The 12,124-nt window shown below is 45.3% G+C and overlaps 1 protein-coding gene and 1 pseudogene across 2 annotated transcripts in view; one reads left to right on the top strand and one right to left on the bottom strand.

Moving 5' to 3' along the window:
- The window catches only part of CLCN2 (chloride voltage-gated channel 2), a 580,205-nt gene that overhangs the window by 297,714 nt on the left and 270,367 nt on the right, over positions 1-12,124 (bottom strand). The gene's annotated exons all lie outside the window — the stretch shown is intronic.
- LOC146786081 (alcohol dehydrogenase class-3-like) lies at positions 2,957-4,210 on the top strand (annotated as a pseudogene).

Below are 12,124 nucleotides of genomic sequence, written 5' to 3'. Positions count from 1 at the left end.
GCATGGTGGGCAGAATAACAATGGACTGGTAAGCGGCCCTGTGTAATTACCAGTGATTGAGATTAATTCAATCATTCTATCCTTCGCTTCTTTGTATACTTCAGCATGACTTGGGCTGGCAAACCTTCATACTGCCTTGACCACAGTGGCGATGGCACAGTGCCTGAGCAGGTCCAGATGCCGGTGGATGTCACAGACTTCCAGCCAATAGACTTGATGCATGTGGCTCTACGGTCACTGAATTAGTAGGCCACAGTGTTCATAGGTCAGAGAACTCTTTTTAGAAAGACACTGGCAGGGTCGGAAGGGGACATTTTTCAAAGGAACACTCCCTTCCAGTTTTGGTTAGGTGTTCGGTGATCGAATGTTAAATTGTCTCTTTAAAGGAATGCACACATTTTATTCAGTAACATGCACTGCTCTGTTCAAGAGAGGCAGCGTGTGACAGGTTTATTCAGTAATTTTAAGGAATGTAAACTGTTTTGCTCAAGTAAGAGAAAGAAATGTGAATTTGACCGTTGGAATGTTGAGCGCTTCATTGAAGACAATGAACTGGCTTAGGACGAACAACGGCTGGCATAAGCCCGGAGGTTCAACAATCTAAAGTTTGTCTTTCTGTTTCTCATTTGTTACTATGGAAGATTCAACCCTCATGGGTGGAATGTTCTAATAGCCTTATAGCCCTTCTGTCTCGGTCTATACCAGTTGTTGAAAGCCCTCTCCCTCGTTATGGGCCCTCGCCTGTGCTCAAGCCCATAACTCGGGTTCAGGGCCTTTAACAACTTGTTTAGCCCCCTCGGCAGTGGGCTATGAGCTACGTTGTTTTGTTTAGTTTTGGAGACTGTTGTAGTCAGAAAGAAGAAGGATGGAAAAATGTTTTTGTCCTGGAATAAACAGGATTGTAAAAAAAAGAGCATGCATGGGGTTGTGGCTCAGTGCATGAATACATTCACTCCAGGCATCTGTGTTTGACCCCATGGCCACAAGTTTGAAATCTTGGCAGGTCCACTCAGCCTTTCATCCTTCCAGCTTTGGTACAACAATATGAGCACTATTGAAGTGGCTATATGTCTGTCAATAGCGCCAAGAGCCTTCTTTGTCTCTTTGTGAGTGAATGAGCGCTATACTTATGTTATGTTCTTCAGCTATGGGGTGGAAGGTTCACCTAAAAGAATGTATGTCAGCTTGGTCTTCCATAATGGAAATTCATTTTGCTCCAGTAATGGAAAGAACTCAGCGTTGTTTCATTAGGTATTGAAAATCAATGTGAGATGTTGTAGTCGGCAATGAATGTGTCTGTTTAGGCCTTAGAATAGAAAGGAATGTTGCTATTTTAATCAGCTCTGAAATGTGACAAGTTCTTTATCATTACGTAAAATGTACACTGGATCAATTCTGAAATGGAACAAGTTCGGTTTCATTCAGTAATGGGACGGAATGTACACTGCATTAATCAATTCTGGAAAGAAACACTATATATGTACCTGACGCGTTGGGTTAATAGTTTGCTGTAGTCCATCAATCGTCTGAAATGGTGTTTGGTGTGGGGAGGGGGGGCTTCAAGATAGGCTCCTCAACAATACCATAATTTTCACGTGAGCCCTCCCCCCCCAAATCACTACTGCCCCAAACATTAACTTTTCATTTTTCTAGGTTTGCTCCTCTATTAGGTCAGGGGCAGGAAGAGAACCAAAGAAGTTAACTTCTGTACAGTGAAGTTCTACTTCCTAATTGGTGCTTCCTGCTACCTACTAACATCTCTTGAATAGGTCGTGTATTTTAGTTTGGGGAACAGGTGGGGTTAATAAACAGTTATTAACCCTTTCCGTGCTCATGACGGAACCACTCCGTCATGAGCCACGGGTGCGCTGTGCTCATGACGGAGTGGTTCCGTCATGCTGCGGCCGTTGTCAGCCGCTCCGCCCACGCGGCGCTAATTCCCCGCCTGTGCGGGCGATTAGTGCAGTGGGCGGAGACGTGACGGAACCACTCCGTCATGAGCACAGCTCACCCGTGACGGAGTGGTTCCGGCACGAGCACAGCGGCACCGCAACTGCCCCCAAACCCTCCCAGCGCCGCGGCGGAATTCCTGCCGCGGCGAAGAGGTTAAATCGCCCTGTCATGCACAAGGACTGGTTTGCATTCCCTCACTGAACTAGGATGGGCTGCACAGCACTTCCTCTTGGGAAATGTAACCAAGCTATCTCACCTCAGGACCATGGTACCCAGTCCTCCCCGAGAGGCAAAGGCTCTTCACCCTCTCATATGGCTCGCATCTCTCAACCAGTGCTTAATTTGAGCCGGTGGTCTGGTGCTCGGCACCAGCAGTTATTAAAGCTGCCACATGGTGGCGCTGTTTGTATAATTTAAGGATGAGCAGGACAACAATTGTTTATTCATTGAGCATACACTAAAAACAACTAATGCCTTCAGCAAAAGACATATTTATAGCTTTGGGGGCCTGGAATAGTGTGAATTGTCACCCTTGTAGTAGTGTCCTGATTAGTAGGTGTGTTGGTACTGTCATTGGCAGCGCTGGCAGTGGCAATGGGTGGTGCAAGCTGCTGAGGCCTCCTGATGTGGGCCCTGTCTCTTATTTATTTTTACAAATCAAGCACTGCTCGAAGCACAACAGAGGGCCGAGGTGCCTGGCCATCGTTCTGTTGCTGTGGGTCAGCATGGATGCTTATGGCTCCTCTATGCCACTGCTTAATTTGTTTAAAAAAAGGCATGTTCAGCTGCCCAAAGCTCCTTAGAGTTCACCATCGTTGGCACCAAATGCGGAGTTCGCAGAATCCAAAGCTGATTACTCTTGCTTCCACCTCATGGCTCTTTCTTCCACTGTCCTCCTCCCCTGTCTTTGTCTCGCTTTCAGGTTCTTCTACGGCCCTGCTTTTTCCTTCTTTGTCATTTTTAGAACTTTCTCTTCTCTGACTTCGTTCCTCGCAGACACCGAGCGAAAAGCAGCATGGACACCGCGGGCAAAATTATCCACTGCAAGGCTGATGTTGCTTGGGATGCAGGAAAACCGCTTTCCATTGAAGAGGTGGAAGTCGCACCACCAAAAGCTCATGAAGTTTGGATTAAGATTGTTGCCACTGCTGTATGCCACACCGACGCCTACACTCTGAGTGGTGCTGACCCTGAAGGCTGCTTTCCAGTGATCCTGGGTCAAGAAGGAGCTGGAATTGTAGAGAGTGTTGGAGAAGGAGTGACTTGAGTAAAAGCAGGTGATCATGTTATTCCACTTAAATCCGAAAACCAACCTCTGCCAAAAGATCAGAGTGACTCAAGGGAGAGGAATGATGCCAGATAACACCAGCCGCTTCACTTGCAAAGGGAAACAGCTTTCCCACTTCATGGGAACCAGCACCTTCTCAGAGTAGACCTTGGTGGCAGACATTTCTGTTACAAAGATTGACGACTCTGCTCCCTTTGACAAAGTTTGCCTGCTAGGCTGTGGCATTTCCACGGGCTATGGTGCTGTTGTCAACACAGGCAAGGTAGAGGCAGGTTCTGGAGAAGGCGCGTATTAATTGGTTACTCCCCCCAAATCCAAAAGTAAAACTATCTGTGTGGTTTCACAAGTGTTACACTGAGGTTGAGGGAAATGTTATCCATAATCACAGGGTCAGTCGTGTTAGAGTAGGGGACATGGGTAAGTACCAGACCATAAAACTGTGCTGTCTTTGGATTGGGAGGGGTCGGCCTTGCAGTGATCATGGGCTGTAAAGTAGCCGGTGCTGCTCGGATCATCGGTGTTGACATAAATAAAGACAAATTTAAAAAAGCAAAAGAATTTGGAGCCACTGAGTGCATCAACCCTAAAGAGCATGACAAGCCCATCCAGGAGGTGCTCATTGACCTAACAGATGGGAGAGTGGACTATTCCTTCGAGTTGCTGCATCCGGACAAGAGATTTCTACCAGGCCCTTCCCACTTGTCACTGGACGCACATGGAAAGGCACTGCCTTTGGAGGTTGGAAGAGTGTGGAGAGTGTCCCAAAACTCATGAGTGAATATATGGCAAAGAAAATTAAAGTTGACAAATTTGTGACACACACCCTGCCATTCGCTCAAGTCAATAAGGCATTTGAACTTATGCATAAGGGGGAAAGCATTCGAAGTGTCCTGGTGCTATAAGTAACCTGGAGTTGGACTTTAACAGCAGCACTGGTTTTCTTTGCCATGGACGGCTTGATCTTTTGAACACACCTTGATTAAATCAGAATTTGGAATTAAAGTAGTGTTTTATTAGGAAGGATCAGCAACTCTAAATCTGTGTATTTCTTCACATCTCACAACCATGCATTCTGGAATAATATAAGATGAATAAATAACTCGAAAAAGAAAAAAAAGAAAAAAAAAATAAGAGCTTTCTCTTCTGCCTTCCTTCTCCCTTTTCTGCCTCCCTCTCTTTAGCTGGGGTGATGCCTGCTAATGAAAAATGATTCCCAGTTCTTTGCAGCCGCACGCACAATAATCAACTCTCCTCTCTTCAACGTAGAGGGCTCTTTTTTGCTACCTTCAGTGTCTTGTTATCAGGATACTCATTCCTTGATCATTGAAGTCTTTACTTTAAGAAGTCTAGCCTCATCCAGGAGACAGAGTTGCCTAACCACAACTCAAACTAAATCTTCTGCTGTAATTCTCCTCCATGTTTAACTCCTCCCAACATAAAGGGGGCGGTTCCCGACTCTCATCCTCACTGGTACCAAGTCCCACCTGTGGCTGGGTCTGTGATGGAGGCTTATCTAGGACGGTGACAACCAAGAGGTGGTCTCAGAGTCCAACTCTTGGACTGCTCAGAAGCAATCGGGCAATATTCATTTTTTCTTCTCCTCATTCACCTCAAACCACTAGTGAACAAAATAAGCGGTCAGTACCGTTCCTCAATATTCTGAGATGTAGGCTCTGGAAGGGGACCAAGTGGAAACGCCCCGCCTACCGGCACATTACAGTCTTAAAATGCCACTGGCCCCTAGAAGTAAAAAAAGGGGGTGGTCACACTCTCTTCCGGTTTGCAGCGCCGGCTGACTGTAGATGTCGGCCTGTAGAGGGAGGCAGAGCTGGGGGACCCAACACAATCAAGAAAGTTTTTTTAAAAACTCATTTTATTGCGTTTTAATGATTGTGGTAAACATCGCTGCTACCGTGTAAGGTAGCTCAGGAAAAAGAACCAACATAAACAACATGTGATTGATCGGTACACGGGTCGGTATATTACAGCTATCCAGTTAGTGACCACAATAGATTCTACAATAATGACGCAAAATTATACAGTATGTCAAGCTACTATATCTGGTGAGCCACGTAGGTCTTGTTGAATCAAAAATTGACGCAGGGGTTCACAAATATCTTTGGGCTTTTAAGACATTGGTAACTCCTCTGCATACAGTTCCAGTTTTTCGTTGCAATAAACCATATCTTTGAGCCAGTGTGCGATTTTCGGCACTTGCGTCCCTCCCCATGTTATAGCGACCCGTCTTTTAGCCATCAATAGTGCAATTCTTACAAATTTACCCAGTGTCCCCTTCGCATGTGGAACAAAGCACAGCAAGCATATCAATGGCGTACATTGCAACTCTATCCCAGCCATTTGGTGCATGTGCTGCACCACGTAGCCCCAGAATCTGGCTACTGAGCCACACTCCCATGCAAGGTGCCAGAAGTCCGCCTCTAGTTGATTGCAGCGTGCACATCTGCTAGATTCCCTTAATCCACATTTGTATAGTGGATCCTGCGTATATTAGGAAGAGGTTCAGCTTTTATGTTCCCAATCGAGCCTTACGCTCAGCCTCCCAACGCTTGATGATCATTCCTCGTTTTCGCAGATCTCGGCTGGGAGGTCAGTCCATTTCAGTCAAAACAGCGTCGCTTTGGAATTCCATCCCGCTGACTTTTCGGAGCATTCAGGAGCTTGGCCCTTTTAAGAAACAACTTAAAACCTTTCTTTTTAATTAACTTACTCAAACTCCCCGTCTCTCAGGCTCTCCGATAACTGCTCGCGCCAGGATACTCTCGAGTAATTGAGCGCGCTATAAAACCTTTTATAACATAACATAGTCTGAGAGGTGTGGTATATATCTAGTGGAGATAATTAAAATGTATGATGCGTAGGTTGCCGTTGGGCATGAGTTGACTGGTAAGATTGCATACATGTTCTCATTGTGGAATTGTGAGGGGGTGGGCAATAATTTATTGTTCCAGCGGGCAAGGCTCCTGTCCGGGACACTGATTGTTTCGGCCTGTATTGTCCTGTATAGTTTAGTGACCAGCTTGCGCCATGAATGAACAGTTAGCACTATCAGTAGAGATTGAAGTGCAGGGGGTTCATCTGGGTAAATAGTGTAGTGTGATTTAACAGCGTTTCTAAGTCTGTGGACAGAGAACTGGAATAGAGGTGTGGGGTTGGTGATGTACTAAAGATAATCGACTGTGAGGAATTTGCCATCTGGATACAGGTCAGGCATAGTAACTAATCCTACCTCCCTTAGAGCCTTCACTGGGCCATCTTCCTGTGTCACTGATATAGCAGCATGGTGTGCTATAGGCAGCGCAGGGGCGTAGATGGGAAGTTTGGAGGAAAGTCGACCTATGGACTGCCATGCAGCGATTGTGGTATCTATTGTGTTGATTTCAGTTTTGGGGGTATCACGTTGAGTGTGAGTGAGGATACCTAATGGGGGGGGTCGGATGAGCATCGCCATTTTCCACTGCCACGTGCGGGGTTAAGTGTGTGGGTTAAACCAGTAAAATGCATACTGTGCTTGAGCGCTTAGATAGTATGTATACAAGTCCGGTGCGCTGAATCCTCCCTTAGGATAGTCAAGTGTATGGGTTGGCCAGCCCACGCGTGCTTGCTTGCCGCCCCAAACTAGCTTGAGCAAGGCTGTGCATATAGTTTTGAAGAAATGGTGCGGAAGTGTTATTGGGATATTGGCAAAGAGGTACAAAAATCTCGGGAGGACGACCATCTTTATAATTGCGATGCGATCGGCTAGAGATAACGGCAGAGTGATCCACCTCTCGAACAGTTGATCAAGTGCGGCACACGCTCGCCCATAATTTTCTTGTATGACAACCACCGGGTCTCAATGAACCCAAACTACCAAGTATTTAACAGGATCTGAAGTCCATACTAAAGGGTTTTCCATAGTTGGCGGGGAAGTAATGGCTGTCAAGGGAATAACCACAAACTTGTCCCAATTTATAGCAAGACCAGAGAAGAGCCCAAATCTAATCTATTCTCTCAGTACTTGTGTCAGGTATCGATCTGGCTCCCTAATGAATAAGACCATGTCGTCAGCATAGAGTGATATACCCACCGGACGGTGGATGAAGTTAAGTTCCGTTTCCCTATGTCTTCGACGGATCACGCAAGCCAGGGGTTGAGTGCCAGAGAGAACAGTAGTGGCGATAAGCCCTCCACTAGCACCACAATCCTGTCGCCCGGTGTCTATGTGTCAGACGCCTTGGCTTTGGCAGGTTCGATGACTGAGAGGAGACAGGATAGATGGAGGATTGTGTCGGTGGCCGGCAGAGCCGCGTTACTCTGCGGCCATCTTGCCGTGCGTCAAGCCACGCCCCCACAGTCAAGAAAGTTGCAAAGAAATAATCATTGGTGCCATATTCCGTTGTAAGTAAAACACTCTGATCTCTAATTTGTGAACCTCCACACTAAATTGCCAAAGCTAAACATTGGACCAAATTGATAAAAAAACTCAAAAAAGCTGTCTTTTTCCTCTGCGCTCTGCACATATCTATCCTAGAGGTGGTAAATAGTGAGGATAGCCACTCAGCATGCAGGGGAGGTGTAGTTTCTACCCATATTTTGCAAATTTCTCTCCTGGCCAGCAGAATTGCATAAAAAAGAAATGACCTAGCCGGGCCCTTAATTTCACTGGATATACCAAATATTATCAAGGAAAGAGTAAGTTGAATAGGGCGACCCAAAATGTCCATAATAGTTTTGCCTACTTCTTCCCAAAATTCTGCTATAGCAGTGCATTCCACGTGAATATCAGAGGCACTCTCTAAATCGCATTTTTTACAGCTAGCTGGAGATCCCTTTGACATTTTGGTCAATCTTATCGGGGATAAATAAGCCCTATGCACCGTGAACAGGTGATTTCTCCTGAGCCATGCTGGCTTTACAGTGGCAAACAAGATGTTGAAAGATGTCTGCCACAAACCTTCCCACTGTTCATTAGGCAAAAAAACCCATAATTCTTCATCCAGCTTGAAATCTCCGTTGATGGCCTCCTCAATGGTCCAATAGAAAAAGGAAACTTCCTTCTCCCCCGGTGGTCTAACCAGTAGATGTTCCTCAAGGGTGTTCCCTATACCTATGTATTTTTTTAGATTTTGGGACCAACTCTGCAACTGAATATATTTAAACTTAGACATGTCCCCTCTTAGCTTATTATTTAATGCCAACCATGGTAAGAGTAAACCGTCAGTAGCAAGGTACCCCCACACCTTGATCCCCGCCTTGGTCCCACAAAGGGGCCTGACTAGAATAATAATTCAGACCAGTACGCTGTTTCAAACTGGCCCATGTCTGAACCATTCCCAAGAGGACTTTCAGTCTAATCTTCTTGAAGAACTTCTGTTCTCCAAATTTGAACAGAAATCTTTCCTGAGAGAGACCTGCACCCTTTAACATTACAGAGAACATGGCCCCTGCCCCTGTATGATCCGGGGGTTTTAAGAGCATTCTTGAGTGGGATAGCTGGAAGGCCCATGCATAATACTACAGATCTGGGAGCACAAGGCCCCCTTCTCCGCCTCAGCTTCTTCCAGGCGATCCGTGTGGCCTTATACACCCAAATAAACAAATGTATTGCCTGATGAAGCTTAGCTATGGCTGAAGTTTCAAAAAATAGAGGGATAGTATTAAACAGGAAGGCTATTTTTGGCAGGACAACCATCTTGAGATCCTCCCAAAAAAGTAAATGGGAGATGAGCCCAGGATTTCATTTGTTTCTGACACTCCCTAGAGACTATTGCCAAGTTGGTCCCTGAGATCTTTTCAATGTCCTGCACTATTCTCACCCCCAGGTATCTCATGTCACATTTGGTCTGATACTGACACTCCACCAAATTCCAGGTCATAATCTCAGTTTTCTCAGCGTTGATTTCATACCTGGATACTCGCCCGAAATCCTGTGCCAGGCTAATGACACAGGGAAAAGAGGTCGCAAGATCAGCAGTGAAAATCAGGACATAGTCAGCATACAGAGCTACCTTCCTCTCCCAGTCTCCATACTTGAATGGATTTATGTTCGGTTCTTCACTTAAACGCTGAGCAAAGGGCTCAATATACAGATCAAAAAGGAGAGGGGAGAGGGGGCAGCCTTGCCTCGTGCCCCTAGTGATCTTAAAAGTTTTAGTCAATTTAAAATTGACCAAGAGTCTCGCCAATGGGTCCCGATAAATAAGCTGGATAGCTCTGCAAAAATTCTCGCCCAAATTAAATTTTCCCAAGACTGCCGATAGATATGCCCAGTTCACCCTGTCAAACGCCTTAGTAGCATCTAATGTCATGGCTGCGAGGGGGGGTTAGAAAGTAGTGGCTAAGTCAATTGCACCAACCAAATCATAGGTGAGGGCCGCTAAATTCCTACCCTTAACAAAACCTTTTTGATCCGGGTGAAAGTATTTCTCCCACTACTAAACCCAGCCAGGATCTTGGCAAAATTGTTATAATCAGCGTTTAATAGTGAGATGGGTCTATAAGATCCACAACTCTCTGGGCTCTTACCTGGTTTCAAGATCAGTGTGATAGTAGCTTCTCCCCACGAACCGGGCAGTCTTACACCCACAGATAAAATTTCAATAAATAGCAATGTCAAGGTAAGAATAATCACCTCGCCCAAGGATCTGTAGAGTTCTGCAGGAAGCCCATCGGGCCCTGCAGCTTTCCCTGCTTCACCAGCAAAGATGGCCCTCCTGACCTCTTCCTGAGATCTGTCCTGATCCAAGTCTTCCTGCTGAGAAAAACTCAAAAGAGGTGAGCGTGCTACTCCCCAACCACTCCATTGCTGTGGTTTTATCAACCAAGCTATCTTCTTGATACAACTCTTGAAAGAACTCCTAAAAAGCACCCCCAATCTCTTCATCCGAGGTAAATACTTTTGCAGTGTTTAAACTACCAATTTGTTTTATCAAATTTCGTGTCCTATCAGTCTTAGCCTTCCACGCAAGAAGCTTACCTGCACTTTCTCCATACTCAAAATGAGCAAGCTTGCTCGTCTCCCACCTCCTGGTGACCCTAGTCCGGTAATGTTATCCAATTGTTCCTTTAGTTTACTAAGTTTTGCAAGATTTTCCTGGCGCTTCTCATGGTCAGTCTCTCTAATTAAGCTCAACTCTGTGGTCTTCATCTCGTCCTCCTTATGGGCCACCTCCTCCCTATATTGTCTGTTCTTATAGGATACCCTGTTAGTGATCATACCCCTTAAAAAGGCCTTTAATGAGTACCAGACCACCGATGTCTCAGCTGAGCCCCTATTGGTATTCAAGAAGTATTCAGTCTCCTGAGATAGATACTTCATCTCAGCTTCATCAAGAAGAAAAGTCCGGTTGAATGTCCAAGCTCTAAGATGATCACCTTCTACTAAGGCCAAATCCATCCAGACCCCAGAATGGTCTGACAAATGTGGAGTCAAATAGCCAATATCCTTTACTTTACCTCTCAGATTGTAACTAACCAGGATTTAATTGGTTCTTGATCTATGGCCATATATGCGGTTGTAAAATGAGAGCTCTGGCTGATTACCTGCTCTATGCCTCCAAATACCGCTGAGACCAGTCTGAGCCATCATAGATTGGAGGTATACCCGGGACTTGGCAGACACCTTAGCTCTACTGCAAGGAGACTAGGGTCCAGAACAATGTTAAAATCTCCGGCTAGAATAACTGGGTCTGGATAATCCCAGAGATTGGAAAAAATGGTCTTCAAAATGGAGGGGTCATCCTGGTTGGGACCATAATATCCCACCAGAGTTAGCAAAGCACCTACAATAGTCAGCTTCACAATGACCCACCTGCCACTGGGATCAACCATGGAGTCTAGGATAAGGGCATTGGCTTGTTTTTTATTTAGGATAGCGATGCCACTAATGTTAGCAGTCTGATCAGAGCAAATCATGTGTTCCACCCACTTTAATTTTTTGAATATCCCCTTGATCTCCTCTTTCAAAAGATGTGTTTCCTGATGGATAATGACCTGTGCGGGAGGAACTTTTATATACTGCAAAATTCTAGCCCTTCTGGTTTTCACCCGCAGGCCATTAACGTTCCAGGACAAGAACTGAATTGTTCTCATGGGGGTTTAGAGGGGATGGCTATAAATCGACTTAGACTCTGAGGTAGACAATACCAGACCAAACGTGATAGAACTAGGCTTATTTGACCATATAATGAGGTGAATGAGGAAATTTTATATTTTTTACCCCTTTGCCCCCAACCCCGTGCTACCCTCACCGCCCACCAACTCCCCTCCACCCCTCCCAATCAAACCCTCCCTGGAGAACCCTACATTTATCTGGACAGATGTTGTCCAGTAGTTGCGTCTAGGGGCAACCCGCCTTATCCCTTTATTAACCATTTTAAATACAAAAAAAAGGCACAAAAAAAAAGAAAAATAACTAAGACCCTACCATCAACTACCCTTAACTGAATATCCCCATGTGAGCCCCAATGTAGAAATATATGCATGTGTATTTATTTTAATTACCTATCTATTACCTATCTAATAACTCGTACAACCGGTTGAAGGTGGGCTAATATACAAGTGGGTGGGGGGGAACCTCAATATCAAGAACCTCCCCTAAAGATTCCCTAAAGATCCTGGATCCCAACTGAATGTGCTGTTACTATCTGCTCAGCAACCACCATCTTTACGACTTCCCGAGAATGTCTAATAACTCATCCGCTTCTTGCACTATTCTGATGTTATACATTCTGTTATTGTGCATAATTTTTAGAATTGCAGGATATTCAAGCTGGGCAACCACACCAAGTTTCTTAAACTCATACAGCTTCCTGCCCAGTTCTTACTGCCTATTCAAGGTGACACGCAAAAGGTCAGAGCGGATTTCGTATGAAAAATCACTGG

The sequence above is a fragment of the Triturus cristatus genome, chromosome 11 (assembly GCF_964204655.1).
Source record: "Triturus cristatus chromosome 11, aTriCri1.1, whole genome shotgun sequence".
Classification (NCBI taxonomy): domain Eukaryota; kingdom Metazoa; phylum Chordata; class Amphibia; order Caudata; family Salamandridae; genus Triturus; species Triturus cristatus.
This window is presented reverse-complemented; position numbering and strand designations above follow the sequence as displayed.